Raw genomic sequence first — 16,283 nt, 5'->3', positions numbered from 1 at the left:
CATCAATACACTACACTTTTGCATCACAGCCAAGCCAATACTTTGCCAAGGCTGCTTTCTCGAGTGGAATTGTATGGGCGTGTGTGAGCTACTGGGAGCACACTGGCACCTTGGAATGGCACTGGGCAGCTGGAGCACGAAGCTACAGACGTGGACTGTCTTGAGAAGCTGTCCAGACATTTTCTAAGTGTATTTCCTTCACTTTGAACGGTGCTGGTGGCAATGAGCCGTGCTGGTGAAAATGGTGGCCCTATAATAAGGCTGGACACTCCATATAACTCGCTCGGCCATTTTCTCTTCATATATCAATTGCCCTCCCACCGCCGCCACCACCACCCTAGGTAATGTACGTGTGATATAGATACCGTGGTGAAAAAGGTTGCTCAAAATCATGGTTATGTCAATAACTAGCCTACTGCTGACTAAAGTGTGTTAAATAGCATACACTACTGGACAATAAATCCATGCTGTTACCATGGAAATCCCATGATCCTCATGAAATACCCATGGAAGTTGTACTTGGTATTTTTCACGGGTAATGAAATACCTATGAAATGCACGGAGCAAAATAATGTACCCACGAACAACCCATGAACAAGTGAGTTTTCATGGGTTTGTATGTATGCACAACCCATGAAAAGCCTGTGAAATCTCACCTATGAAAAACCTGTGGAAAGCCAATGAATATTATTCATAGGTTTTCAACAGGCTGTTCATGGCTGTGATTCACAGATTTTCATGGTATACAAACCCATGAAAACTCACTCGTTCATGGGTTGTTCGTGGGTACATTATTTTACTCCAGCATTTCATGGGTATTTCATTACCCATGAAAAAAAAACCAACTGCAGCTTTCATGCGTAGTTCATAGGATCATGGGAATTTCATGGTAATAGCATGGATCATTGTCCAGTAGTGATAGATGGCTGCATTCAAGGTGAAAATTTCAAACTCGTAACTTTTGGCCTTCCCAAGCTATACTCGATTAAAATCTTTAAGACCGTGTATCTCACAATCTATTCTTGTGCGTAGATCGACAGTTTTCTCAAATTCAGTCACATATAAGTATCTAAGTATCTTTGAAAATTTCCACGATACCTATTATGAACCCACTACCGTGGTTCATGACATTCAGCTAAAGGCTAGTGTATATGATTTATGTAAGAAAGTGTTTCCATTGCATAGTTAATATGTGCACGGCTGAACATTACTTACTTTCAAGGACACATGTTTGCATGCATGTGTAATGGTCGTGTGCATAAGCATGCATAGGATATTGTAGCACGAACGTGTTCCTTAAAGTGTCTTCAAAAGACTTACAATTTCTCTTAATCCCTTAGTTGATGGCAATGTATTTTCAACAGGTCAAGGACAATCCTTCCTGAAGATGAACAAACGATGCTGCTAGCTATAACACTTTGTGTTGGGTGTATACAGTGTGTGTGTGTGTGTGTAGAAGCTGTATGCGTGAGTATTTGTGTGTGCTTGTGCATGTACAAAGAGGGAGTTGACATACACATTATACTAGATAAATTAAAAAATGGTATTTTAAAAAGGTAAATAGGCAGTGGTGTAGCTACCATTGAGGCAACTAAAGTAGCTGCCTTGGTAAAAATGCTTAACAACAGGCTGAGCCGGCCTGAGTTTTGGCACTCCGGATTTTCTACTCAAACGTTACTAGACAGCATTGCTGTACCCCAGTAGCTGAAAAGTGGTCCAGCACCATCAAGGTACCATAGGCTCCAGCCCTGATAAGTACTACAGCCATAGATTCTATTTTTTGTGGTTTGAATTTGTAAAAGATCGAGATACTCTAATAGAGCAGTCATCGTAATATACTCTAATAGAGCATTCAATACAGATTATAGCCACTATTCCCATTACACTGCTTGATCATTTACATTTATGTCAATTGTCTTTACATTACTTTTTAACTGCATGGCATTACATTGAGCTAATTGATTATGCATTAGCTGTCACAATAAAAAAAAAAAGCTTGCTCCACATTCCATTTCAAAGTAAAATTTCCTTGAGGGGGAGCATTCCCCCAGACTCCCTAGCTCGACATGCTTAACACATGCAGTTGAACATCACATGAATTATCTCTGACTTAAACATCACATCAGATCAATAAAAAGTAGTGTGCATGACTATGACCTCCATTACAGTTCATGGATGGCCTGACTGTTCAAAATATCTCCGGAGTAAGTTGTGTTGCATGTAATTAAACTACTCTTATGATTGAAGCATGGTATACTATAGCATTAACTATGCTGGAGCATTACTTATGACATGTAGAAAAACGTTCAGAGTCTTCTGAAACAGTTTCCTCCATCCAACCAGATAGTCAACCTGCAAATGCTGTACCACCCATACTTGAAAAGTATTTGTGAATCAGTTGAGTCAGAAGCAGACCCTCAATTTGGCCAACGTATAAACTTTGCATCGGTAAAAATTTTTCCTGGCTACGCCACTGATAGGGATTGCTTGAAAAAGCAACAAAACAAGAAGGGATCACTGAAAAAAGTGATCCTCTTTTGACTTTACTCTACCTTGGTAGCTATATGGCTATTAACTCATAACACAATAAGTAAAACATTTTGTTTAATATTTTTCTGTTCTGCCAAGTCAAACTATGGATTTGTGGCTTACTTTGCAACCCCAGCGATCCCTTCATGTTTTGTTACTTTTTTCAGCGATCCCTTCTTGTTTTGTTACTTTTTTCAGCGATCCCAATTTACCTTATTAAAATGCCATCTTTTAATTTATCTATTTTGTTTACTTTTTTAAAATCCATTATTAAAAAAAATTCGTATGTAGTTTTAGTTAGACTCAACTGTCATACCTCTGGCATGAACAACATGGTTTGAGGTGCAATCTCACACTCATGCAAGTTTTGAATTTCATGCATAGTTCAAATGTATAAAATTGTGATTTTGAACACATAATATTATAAGGTGTTCATAATTAACATAGCAGTTAATGTTTATGCACTTTTCAATATTATCCTCCACCTCCTCCTTAGCGGGAAATAGTGGGGGAGGGGTGGGGATTTGACTTTTCCGAATATCAAATCCCCGGACACGACAGGTGGTCAAATCCCCACATAAGTATTTTTAAAACCGGTTATTCTTGCAGGAAGCAACAACCTGACATTTTTGAACAGTTAAATATCCCACTAGTGGGGCAAATTTTAAGTTCAAATTCGATCAAATCCCCCACTAATTTTAAGTTCAAATTGGATCAAATCCCCATTAATCCTCCGTGTACACCCGGGAAGGGGGTAGTGGGGCGTAGTATTGATAGGTGCAATAAGGTCTTTAACTCATTGTGGCTTCTTCTAAAAACCAGCATCATTATGATTCAACGAACCACTGAGCAGTAGTGAATATAGAGTGACTTCCCTATCGGGGTTTAGAAGTTAAAAGTGTTTAAGAACTACTAGCGTCATGCCCTGTTCCTGGTATAAGCAACAAGGTTAAAGTTTTCAACAAAGTAACAACTACAAATATAAATAAGACCTGCTTTAAAAAATGATCTCATCATCAAGGGCATGGCCAGGGGGGTTCTTACGGTTTGGACCAATCTCCCTTTTTGTGGCAGAATTTTTAAAATCGCACCACACTATTACTCACAGTTCTGGAGTTCTCCAGGGCTATACCTACTGGCTTGGCCTTACACTATTGAGAGTCCCACTTCTAGCAACTTCTTTACTCTGCACTATTATATATCACATCGTGCCCAAGCTGATCTTTTGAGTCACAAGGACCTTGACATGGCACTTACTGGAGCTATGATGGCATTGACCAACAACAGAGAGCACATCACAGATGGTGGACACACAGTTGAAGAAACACAAAGGGCACACACAACATACATGCATAATGTCCGTAAAGTGTGCCAGCAAACCTTAGATTCCTTCACGGGATCAGCAAGGAGAGACTGCTGGCATTAAAAATCATTACATCACCGATATTCGATGGCTTGAGCATTCATGTACTGGGAAGTTACCACCCAATGTCACTCCATATGAGGTCTTCCAGCATATAGTCCGTTTTATCAGCGATTACCCTGAAGAAAATGGCATCCTTCTTCCTGCACGGATTCCTGGATACAAGCGGGATGATATTTTAAGATATTGTCATCAAGCATAAGCAAAAAGGTAACACTGTAGAGTTGATGGCTTACTTTATTTTTAATTTTCTAACTCCAGAACACCCTTTATGATGAATCGTGTATAGTCAGTGGCATGTTATCAGTCGGTCTATCAACATTTTGCAGATACTGGAAGACATGTCTGCCTCATATCATCATAGGGAAGCCAATGTCTGACCTGTGCTGGACCTGTCACCAAAATAGTGCAATGATTACAAGATCAATGAATCGAGGTGAAGGTGAAAAATCACAGGTAGTCTGTTAGTATACACTTGCTATGGGGGCAGAAAGTGATATCGATCAGAGCACTGCAATGCATGCTGGCCTTCATGTAACTCAATTCCAAAGATTAATGTATGTAGTTTGTTCATCACTGTAGATTAGCATAAGTATGATATGCCTTCTTAAATGGCAACTAACCACAAACATGTATAGGTCAGTCCCTTGCACATGATTGAAGGACATTGTTTGCATTCCTAATATGGTTTGTGGCAGTCCTAGTTTGAGAACAAAATTGTTTGTTCAGTTTAAGAAGCCATACGAGACTTTTACTAACTTTCTTGTTTATTAAAATTAGAGATGTACCAATACCACTTTTACTGATACTTCCGATATCAATATTTTTAGCAAATAATTTGCCAACACTGACACTAATATTAAGCACTGAAGCCTAGACAGCATTTAATCTAGGATTGTTAGGCAGGATAACCCCCTAACAGGAAGCAATCAGTACTTAATACAATGACATGATTGCCAGCAAGTTGCTCAACTTGATCTCAAAAAATTATACTGGCTGTGAACTTAACTTTGTGATCACTTGAATTAAGATCTCATCTTTACACAGAAAGGGAGGATAACTCCAGATTGAGTCAACCCCAAAACAAACTAATCCTCGAATAAACACTGAGCCTAGACAAGCTTTATCACCATTTAAAAGTCAGACTCCTACAAATTAACATCTGTGCTTTGCCTTTACACATTGTATATTACTGCAAACTCCATAAAACTTGCGTCTTTCTGAGGAATAGCTGCACTGGCATTTTTACAAAGAATTCATGAGTTCTAATTTATTAGAATACACACGAAGCCAATGTAGTAGGTTAAACACATAATTATTTGCTACTTTGTTAGCCCAGCCAACTCATTCCCTACTGGAAACGTAGTCAGGGATGGTTGAAGATACAGTACATGAGATGAGTGTTCTCTGGTGGTATCGACAGCTTTGTATTGCCGATACCAATCTGTTCCAATACATTGGTATTGACTAGGGCTCTTAGTTTCAATTAATTTATAAATCAATTAGCCATCAATTATCAAAACAACTATTGGCAGGTATGTATCTAGAAAATAATTTCAGGGGAGGCAAAACAGGTTTTTCAAAATTATGGGCAGGAGGAAGGGCGGGGGGGGATTTAAATGATGTTGGGGCACTTTTTCAACTGACATGTAGATCATAGCTTACGAGTACAATACAAGTATAAATACACTCTAATTGCTTGTAAAATTGCATGGCCATTAGACATAGAGATGTACTGTCATAGTGTGTGAAGCAAACATGTATGGCGAGACGTATAACACAATGGGACTGAGGTATTGACTGGAAAAGTGCAGAAGAATGAAAACAGATCAAAATTTTTACCACCTTATCAACACCTCACATTCCTACAGGGTGATATCACAACTTGTCTATTGGAAGTGTATCATACCTCTTGCAGCACGGGAAAAGAGTGGGTGTGCTAGAATATTATGTGTGGCTATTGTGTATATCAGCAGAAAATCTGGTAGTGCTTATGCCTAGAGTTTCTATACAATTTTAATGTAGTAGGTACTGTACAATGGCTACTCTTTTACTATTGGTTTCTAAAGGTAGGTCCCCATGCTCCACATAATGTACTATTATGTTTCATAATACATGACCTAAGCATGGAAGTGCAATATTTTTATTTGAGAATGATAACTACTGTACTTATAACAGGTCAAGTTAATTTTTTATGTGTAGGCCATCAAAACTGCTGAAAGACATCTCAAAATAGTTAAGGAGGAGTGTGACTATTACAAGAAACAATGCAAGGACAGCAGAACCAAAATAAAGGCATTATTCATGGATGGAGAAGAATACAGACCAACACCTGTCATCATGCAATCTCTTCCTATGTCAAGAAGCCTAACAGCTCACTACAACTTTGACATAGCCCAGCAAGTAAGGAAAACTTAATGCCATCATATCTATGCTGAATTCGGAAGACAAATTTGGACAGGCATGTTCCATTACAATGTTTTTCATTTTTAAGGTTTGTCTTATGCATGTAAATGGTGACATCACTTAGTCTCACATGGCCAGACCACCTTTCACCTTCACAGTGCATATCGATTGAGTTCCTACTCTGAAAAAAAGGTCTGGGGAAACTCAATGTAAAAAAAAAACACATCACTCGAATTTGAGTGCCACAGATCAAATTGCTTCATGCCAAATAGATGATAATATTGATGCCAATCAGTATGAATAATTCTATGTGTTTGTCACTTGTTTACAATGAAATACATTGTTCCAGAGTTCTTAAATTGATTGTCCAAGAACTAGAATATAGCCAGTGACTTCCATATGCCAACAAACCGCCGTGGTCCAGCAGCTGTACCAGAGTAGAATTTGCTTTCTGGCACAAGAGAAGTGTTAAGTTGAAGAACAAGATGTTGAAGAACAAGATGATAATAGGCATTAAGTTGAAGAACAAGATGCTTTACAGGCTTTTAAGTCTTTCACAGGCTCTTCACCTTCTTAGTATTCTTCACATATTTACAATCGATAATAAGTATATGTTGGTGTGAGGTCACTGATTACATTCCAGTGTGCATCTTACTGCATTGAGTTTTCCCTCACCTTTAAAGTTGGGCACTAAGAGACTAGGTCTGCAAATACAGTGTACTGCAAGGCACACTGAATACACTTACGAAGATAATGGCATGTGTGGAACTCTATACCAATGTTTGTATTGCACCTTGCAGTACATGGTAGTGAAGCAACCCCAACCTGCATGGAACTGCACCTTAAACATTAAGCTATAAGAGCTGGCTTTGAAAACACTCAGAAGATGAATATTGAATGTTTGTGGGCTCAGTTGTGAGTGCTTGTGGGTTCAGCTATCATCTCCTAAATTAAGTGGCCTTTGTAGGGTCGGGATCGATCGACACGCTTGAGTATGTGCGTGTGTGTGTGTGTGTGTGTGTGTGTGTGTGTGTGTGCGTGTGTGTGTGTGTGTGTGTGTGTGTGCAGGTGACAAGCTATTTGCTGTTGTTGGGGTTTTATGCGTTGCCTAACAAAAAATTATATATTCTTTACAATTCTGGGCTGGAGATGATAGCTAGGCAAGTCAGCATTTAATTAAAGAAAATAAAGCACTCTGTTATTATCTTTCATTCCATTGTTTAGGTTAACTGACAGTTACAAGGGCTCTATAATTTGGGATTTCCTATAGGGCTGCAGTACAGTTGCTGATGAATCTGTTAACAATGGTGCAGTCAAAGGTTAGCTTTGACTTTATGGGCTTTACCATGTGGGTTTTTCTTTTGTCATCTTTCTGGTCAGCAAATGTATAATTATACCAACATCAAATGGCTTAGATCAGCCTGTACTAACACACTCACAAGTACACTATATGTAAAAATCAGGGGAATCGTGCCTTAAGTTGGTAATGACACTTAAGGCTGCTCTTATCAATGTCACTGGGCTAACTGAGGTCACCTACTGGCTACCTGAAAATGGACAGCTACCACCTAAAAGATAATACGCCCACGTCTAGCAGTGTGCATTTCAAGCTGCATCATAAAATTATGAACAGACCTGTTAAGTAGCTATAGCTTAATTGTCTGCTGTCAAACCGTTTTCACTACCAGAGAAACTGGCCATGGAATAAGCATGGTTATTCCATGAATTTCTAAATGACCCTCGGAAATGTGCAATGGAAATCATGACAGTTTCATGGCATGGCCCATTGCAATTGCTATGAAATGCCCATGAAAAAAACCTTTATATAAAACCATGAAAATTCCATTCTACGGGATAAGTAAATTTTCATGGCCCATTTACACTGTTGGTTTAGAAATTCATGAAATACCCATGCATATCCATGTCTTTGGTAGCTTTGGTATTGTATAAAACACACACACACACAAATCAAAAAAAAAAAAATAGCAAAGCCTTTGGCTGCCATGTTGCCACAATCATGCCTACCCAGTGACTAGCAATGGGACACCTGTGCGCTACTCAGGCACTAGAGACGGCGCTGGAAAATCTTCCTGGGGTATGACTAGTAACCCACAGAAAGCTGTACCATGCCTCACAGGTGAGGGTGTGAGCACACAAAGTCCCACCTGAGCCTTCACCTGTTATGTGAGTCATGGACAGTTGGAATTTGCTTCCCCAGTAAACACCATGCAGGTACCCATTGATGTTACAGCTGCTGCTTGCCCAGTTGACACCAGGTCACAAGGCTCCTATTTAACAGCTGGGTATACTGGAGCAATGTGAGTAAAGCTTCTTACTCAAGGAAGCAACAACATCACCAAAATAATTGGGCCTTACCCGGCATTGAAACTGAAACCTTTTGATTACTAGACCAACGCTCTAGTCCATTTTCAGGTAGTCAGTCGGCGACCTAAGACAACATTGATAAGAGCAGTCTGAAGTGTCATTACAAACTTAAGGCATGATTCCCCTGGTTCTTACATATAGTGTACTTGTGAGTGTGTTAGTGCAGGCTGATCTAAGCCATTTGATGATGGTATAATTATATATTTGTTGACCAGAAAGATGACAAAAGAAAAAACCCACATGGTAAAGCCCATAATGTCAAAGCTAACCTTTGACTGCACCATTGTTAACAGATTCGTTACCAACTGTACTGCAGCCCTATAGGAAATCCCAAATTATAGAGCCCTTGTAACTGTCAGTTAACCTAAACAATGGAATGAAAGTAAACAATGCAATGGTCAGATCTTTACTAAACACTAACCTAGTTATAATCTCCAATCCTGAATTGTGCAATTAAGAATTCTATAATTTGGGATTTCCTATGGGGCTGCAGTACAGTTGCTAATGAACCTGTTAAGACTGGTGCAGTCTCAAAGGTTATAGTTTTCACATTACAGACTTTACATGTGGTTAATTTTTTTTCTCTACCTAGCATAAGATTGGCTTATTCTGCATGCACACACACACACAAGAAGTAAACAGCACTAGGGAATCATTTCATACAACGAGTAGTGATGATGATTTTGTGTGTTTATATGTGTAACTGCATATTTGAGGTCAGTCAGATTCTGCGGTGGCTAACTGAAAGACAGATGAAAGTTTTATGTGCTGTCTATCTTTCGCTGTAGATATACAACCATTTCATAATGATGTTAACATAGATCATCACTGATGGACAATGTGTTAAAAAAATTTACACAAAGAGAAAAAGAGAAGGTGAATGATGATGACTAATTATGAAAAATATGTTTAATTTATTTTCTTTTTTTGTTTGCAATCTGTAGACCCATGTTGGATTCAAAGTTTATCACCAATAATGAGAGTATATCATCACTTGATGAGTCTAATAATATGGGTGGAGTTATGGCTTTGAATTTATAGCATAATGCTGGGCAAACTTGTTTAATTGTTTTCTCATCCTGACCCATGCACATCACTTTTACCTGGCCTCCTCAAATGCTGATATTAGTCTTGTGTCCATGTATCGTGCTCAGATGCGGGCTTTCACTTTACAGCACAAGAAATGTACCTAGCAGCTCAGTAAAAGAGTATAGTGTGAATATCACTTTTAAGAAGGCATTAGTTAACCTTTAATTTACAGTTACAGATAGATTGTTATTGTTGTGGTTTGGAGCATTTTCTTTCAAAATGAATAACAAAAATTGACCTCCCGCCAGCATCCAAATTCCATATTTTGTGGATGAAAAAATGATCAAGTTTGCATGCCTAGCTTAAGTACTAAGCAGATTCAGGGACAACCCCGGACACTTATAACTCTAAATTTTTATGTTCAGTAATTCTTATGCATAACTATAGCATCTTGTTGCATTTGGTTGGTGATGTATTCTGAACAGTTATGACATAATATTATGCTTATGCTTATATATCTTTCGGATAAGAAATACTCACAACTTCGTTTACCATGCATGTAATGGGAACATTTAGGGTGATAAAGGGGATATAAGCTAATTGCATGATGGTAAGAGATGACTGTTTTATGACAGTTTAATACAGTATCTTGATATTGTTAATATAACTTTAAGGACATGGCTGAAGAAGTGGGCACTCCTTGTACCCTCTTCGATTTTTAAGCCCACTACCAAGTTGCTTTTGTTAACTAGCTAATGTTTTCCCACTACCAAGTTGCTTTTGTTAACTAGCTAGCTAATGTTTTTAACATTAAATGTGACTGGGCCTGCGATAATAGGGCACGTGGGCACAAACTACACCACACCACATAACTTCCCATATCTCAGTAGTGGGATAAAATAGTTTCATTCTGTAACTTATATTGTAAAGCCAACTAAATGCTTAATAAGTGCTGAACATTTCATGGCCAAACAATAATAGAATACAAAGTTATCACACATCAAAGTTTGAAAAAGTAGATAATTTTTATGTGCCCACATGCCCTATTTTCGCAGGCCCAGTCACATTTATGAATAGCACTGAAGGGAAGGTTGCATTTATTTATATTTCATTTATTTCAGTATTAAGGCTGTACAGCACTTTGTGCTATCTTATATTGCTACCAATAACGTTTAGCTAGCTCATATAAAGGTAGGCAAGAAATTGACACATTAGTTACTTGTATGAATTCAGTTGTTACCACAATTAAAACCCTTAAACCCGCAGAAAACTTTTCGGAAATGCGTGTTTACACAATATGGGCATACATGGCGACACTAGGTGGGGTAACTTAATTCTTACAGCCTACAAATACACATAGATTAAAAGTCTGTTTACTGGGCTACTTGGAGAAGGTTAAATGAACACTGTAACTACAGTGGCTTACTTGATATGAAGCGGTGAACGACGAGTCACATCTCCGTGTTCCAAAATTTTTGCCACGTGTTTAATTTCCAATGTGGGTTTACTCACGTGAGTCATATATGGCCTGATGCAGAATTTCACGAAGAGTTGCTGTTGCAAAGCGATAGGATCAGCTACCATCGAGTTATCGACCATTTTATAAAGGTATGTAAAGGTTTTGCGTGTTTTCTTACAGAAAAGTTATTTTCACGGCTGGTTTTGACTTCACCATTTAGCGTTAGCGGGTAAAACTCTAGGTATCATTTTGACCCTTGCTACATCACGAGTAGAATGACATAAATTGCATAACCATAGAATGGACGCTCCGAAAGTTACAGTGCTTTGTGCAAAGCATGCGTATTTTTTAAGTGTAAATCCAGTTTTCTGGATTATGTGGGTTTAAGGGTTAAGTAGGTATCTAACCGCTTATCTAGTATATATATAAGTTATCTACACCATGCAAGATCTACAATTCATAATAGTAATAAGCTTGCAATAATGTCTGGGAAATGCTTGCTAGACGAAATGGAAGCGTTTATAAGGGAGAAAATAAAAAAGGAGAGATGGACCCACAAAAGACTTAGTCTTCACTTACAGCACAGGTTTCCTGGCAAGAGAGGACTGACCGTTTCCTCTTTGGATCGGTTTGCAGCAGTGTTCTTTTTCATTTATTACTGCATTAGGTAGTCAATATACGGTATGGCATGACTAAATCAGTAGCTAGCTAAGCATGCTAGCTATATGGCTCCACTGCCCGCTATATGGCATGCCAGAAACTAGTGCTGGTGTTCTGATCGGCTAATAAAGCTTATAATTACAATCACAGTCGATTTGAGAGAAAACCATCATTACATGAGAAAAATAAAAAGTATGTGTGACCGGACTGCATGCGACCACAAAGTAGGCTGCTTTAGCTAAAGTCAGTATTCGAGTCGGGAAGCTTGCACCAGCTTGCAGCAGTGCAAAGTGATAATGTAACACCATAAAACCATTGTTTATCTCTAAGAGAGGGATCTAAAGAGTGAAAACGAGACCCCTTCACTCCATTTTCTTTGAAGATCGAGATACTCTAATTGAACAGTCTGTTATACTCTATTCAGGGGTGGCGGATCCAAGGGGAGGGGGAGGCTAAGGGGTTATGCCCCCACCTTTGCTTTATCGACTTGTAGTTGCCCCTTATAGCCCTAGATTCTGTATATACATTGTTTATGACACAAAGCATGTGATGCTTTTAATATTAGAGGTCATAAGTTAAAGCACATATAGTTATGATATTGCTCTATTTAAAAAAAAAATCATGCTGAAACCACTCTCAAATTCACTTTAGAGAGCTTAATTTCCAAAATTGTCATGACCATATGACTATGCATTGATGAACATGATCTCTTAATATCTGCATAATAACCATTCAGCATCACAAAAATTATTTCTCAGTCACCTGTGCATGTGTTGTTATGTCTGTAACCAGTTCCTCCCACCCCCCACCCCATTTGGAAAATCCTATATCCGCCCCTGATATTTATTTATTATTACTGCACATGGAAGCACCCAGTGCTGGTTAGCTACAAACATTTACATAGTTACAAAGATTATACATGTAACAAAACAGTAATGCACATCACATTATCATTATCAACACATATGAAATGGATATTAGCTATTGAAATAATTAATACAGAATATGTAACTCAGGATGAATTTCTAGACCAGATACTGTAGGTGGTACAAAACTAGCTAAGTGTGAACTTATGCATGCTAGTCTGCAGTACATTGAGCATGGAATATAAATAAACTTATAGCTACCGTGATCATGCAAATACTTGGGTGCATACATCTGGCACATACTCGATCAATTGAAGTAAGAACTCAAACTAAGTTGAGTTTTGTACAACAAGGTTTATCAACAGCTAGCTTTTTTTTGTTGCAGACCCTTCCTTCCCATGTGACAAAAATCCTGGAGCTACACAGCCTTCAGATGAAATAATATATTATTAACAATAAGTCAGGCATTATTTTTACATAGTTTGAATTAAATCAAGTGGTCAAAGTGAAATTACACACTCAAACTTGTTGATCCTGGTGGCGAGTGCTGTTCAATAGTGACTAAACAGGTATGATTTTTGCTGGTCACATGGAATGCATTTCTATCTCTGTTAGCTAAGGCTCACCGAACGTTATGACCATGAAGAACATCTAGCTATGTATACAAATATACTTGTTAAATGTGGTTGCACGTATAGCTATCATTGATATGTGTGCCACATGCCTTTTAAACCAAAGTAGGATGCATATGGCAAGGTTTGTAAGTGAGTACATGATGGCGAGAGTAATGTAGATTCTATAAAGACAATCTATTATAAGACTAAAAAAGAGTCAGATTGAAAAATGTAGGTAGCCATATTGGGACCGACAAACAGCTTTAAATTCTTCCGACCATGAATCTCATTGCCACTTCACTTAATGATTGGATTAATGTATAGATCATAAGATGACATAATGCATTAGTTTATATATACGTATACAGTCAGCTAGTTATTTCATTCTGTAGATTTTGTTGTGAAAGAGACATACACAAGACAAGCAGGCTCACCAAAGCTGAATTAGATAGGATTGTAACCGCTGCTGTCAGTGAGGTGAGTTAGCTCTTTCCATTGTGTCAATTTATCTTTTGACATTAATACATATAAATGTGTTATACATTTAAATATATCATAGTGTGCAAACCCAGCAATATGTAGTACTGGAATTAGTTGAATTTAATTTTTAAAATATCATGAGCCTTTACACATGGCAAGGTTGCTCAACAGGTAGTTAGCTAGTATATACAGTAATATACAATTGGATTGGATAAGTGATAAAGTGATATTATCTATCTTAACATGAAAAAAATACAACAAATAATATTACATTGTTTAGTTTATTTCATTGTTAGTATTATCAGATTTGTCTAACATTTGAAAACCAGGTGGGTCCAGTGTATGGACGTCGAACATTGACTAGGGTATTGGCATCTGAAGGACTCAAAACTGGAGAGAAGAGAGTCGGGGAGTCTCTGAGGCTTGTTTCGCCTCTGCACTCTCAAGCCTGCAGACACTCTGTTGCTCGGATGACAAACCCTGGAACCTACCAGGCAGATTATTTTGGTCAGAAACTGCACATCGACCAAAACGAGAAGAACGTGATGTTCAGAGTAACGCACATAATTATGTGCAGTTGATGGATTTAGCTGTAAAATTGTGGTGTTTACTACTATGCCAATCAAAACAACTACACTGCTTACGAGACAGTGTATATACAGGTATTACATTACGCACTACAAGTATAATACGTGCTATATGTACTGTACATACTACCATCTCATGTATATGTACAAGTGTCTGTTTATTATTGTTTAGACAGATCATCTGCCACTATGGAATGTGGGATCAACTCAGGGTTGATCAGGGGAAGTAGTGGTATCTAATGCTGTACATGCAGGAACAGCTGGCAGAATATAGAAGAAACCCTTCTGTACCACCTCATTTGCAAACATCCTCAACCCAGGTGAGATTTTATGACGTGATGAAATAACCTTAACCTTCTGATAGTAGAATTAACAATGTCAGCAACTAGCTAAAGTAGATATTTCAATTGGATACACATACAGGATAAATAACTTTGATACATTTTAAAGATCGGATAAAGTATTAGCATTGATGCAAAATTAAATTTTAATTTAACAAGCAGTACATACACACTATTATGCTATACAGTGTACTTGTTAGCATTGGATAACGTGTTGACTTTTGTATAATAGAATCATGTGGTTGAAAGGATCCGGGTTGAAGTCAATGGAAGGGTAAGCTATCCGATTAAGGCCATCCTAATTGAATGCAAGAAAACCACGATTTTAACTTGGAACATCATCATGACGATGTCTAATTTTGTGTCTCCTGGTATAGCATCCAAGTTAGCCAAGTAGGGATGAAAAAGTTTGTGGCTGCCTGGAATGAGCATCGGATCCGAGGTATATCAAAAAAATTAATGCACAGTGTTTATGCATAACTGTCACTAAATCTTATAAGTTGTATCATCATTTCTTTTTGTACAGGCAGGGGTATTCCAAACATGCTGATGGCTCAAAACAATCAGACAAAACCTATTGACAACTCCATGGTCCCAGCAGCCAACGAAGCTGGCAGACAATATGAAGAGAATGGAGGTATTGTTCAGTGAGTTCGGACAAGATCCATTGGCAGAATGGGAGGATTTGGTGACTACTAGGATGGAGACAACATTTACTGAACAATCGCCAAGCTTTGAAGATATTTTTCACAGCTTGTGAACAATAACAAAACAATGTTTCGTGATGGACTTTTATGTTTTATTGCTATAACCATGCAGCTTAAAGCACAGCTGTAAGAATCTTGTACATGTATGTTACTTTTTTCACTGAATCTAGTTTATCTGCAGTATTATACATGCGTAATTGGTGTAATCTTGTATATCTTTAAAATTCCAATAATAGTGGAGTCATCCAGCAGTGGTATTGTGACCAATGTTTGAAATTTCTACATTTTGGTTTTAAATATTGTGATTCTCAATTGTGACTGTCTCTGGGAAAACCGGTCTTATCGCCCATTTAAAAGTATCGAGAAACGTCGGTTTTAAATATTCTGTGTGTTGTAGCTGGCCAATGGTGGTAGCTACGCATACCAAATTTTCACACGTTTCACAACAATTTCTTACCTTCCTGATCATCCACTGAAGAAGTAGTCAACAGCTAAGTTTCCCGCCATTTTAGATAGTTTTAAACCGAGGTTGTCTGTATCAGGCGAGCTCCAGAAGGGGTGGGAGGCGGGGGCCCTGGAAGGGGTGGGAGGCGGGGGCCCTGGAAGGGGTGGGAGGCGGGGGCCCTGGAAGGGGTGGGAGGCGGGGGCCCTGGAAGGGGTGGGAGGCGGGGGCCCTGGAAGGGGTGGGAGGCGGGGGCCCTGGAAGGGGTGGGAGGCGGGGGCCCTGGAAGGGGTGGGAGGCGGGGGCCCTGGAAGGGGGGCAAGATGGTGTTCAAAAATTGAAAAGAGACGTGCTA

At 38.6% G+C, this 16,283-nt stretch overlaps 1 long non-coding RNA gene across 2 annotated transcripts; it reads left to right on the top strand.

The window, feature by feature from the left end:
* Positions 1-11,023: 11,023 nt before the first annotated feature.
* LOC136249518 (uncharacterized) lies at positions 11,024-15,741 on the top strand. 2 transcript variants are annotated; one of them, XR_010698241.1, is made up of 7 exons: positions 11,024-11,380; positions 13,764-13,848; positions 14,181-14,255; positions 14,306-14,513; positions 14,611-14,758; positions 15,012-15,221; positions 15,306-15,741. It is a non-coding gene; the product is annotated as an uncharacterized lncRNA (long non-coding RNA). The 2 variants fall into 2 exon arrangements; XR_010698240.1 differs by having other exon boundaries at positions 14,181-14,513.
* The last annotated feature ends 542 nt before the right edge of the window (positions 15,742-16,283 follow it).

This window comes from Dysidea avara, chromosome 3 (genome assembly GCF_963678975.1).
Source record: "Dysidea avara chromosome 3, odDysAvar1.4, whole genome shotgun sequence".
NCBI lineage: Eukaryota > Metazoa > Porifera > Demospongiae > Dictyoceratida > Dysideidae > Dysidea > Dysidea avara.
The sequence above is the reverse complement of the archived record's forward strand: the minus strand, read 5'-3'. Positions and strand labels throughout refer to the sequence as shown.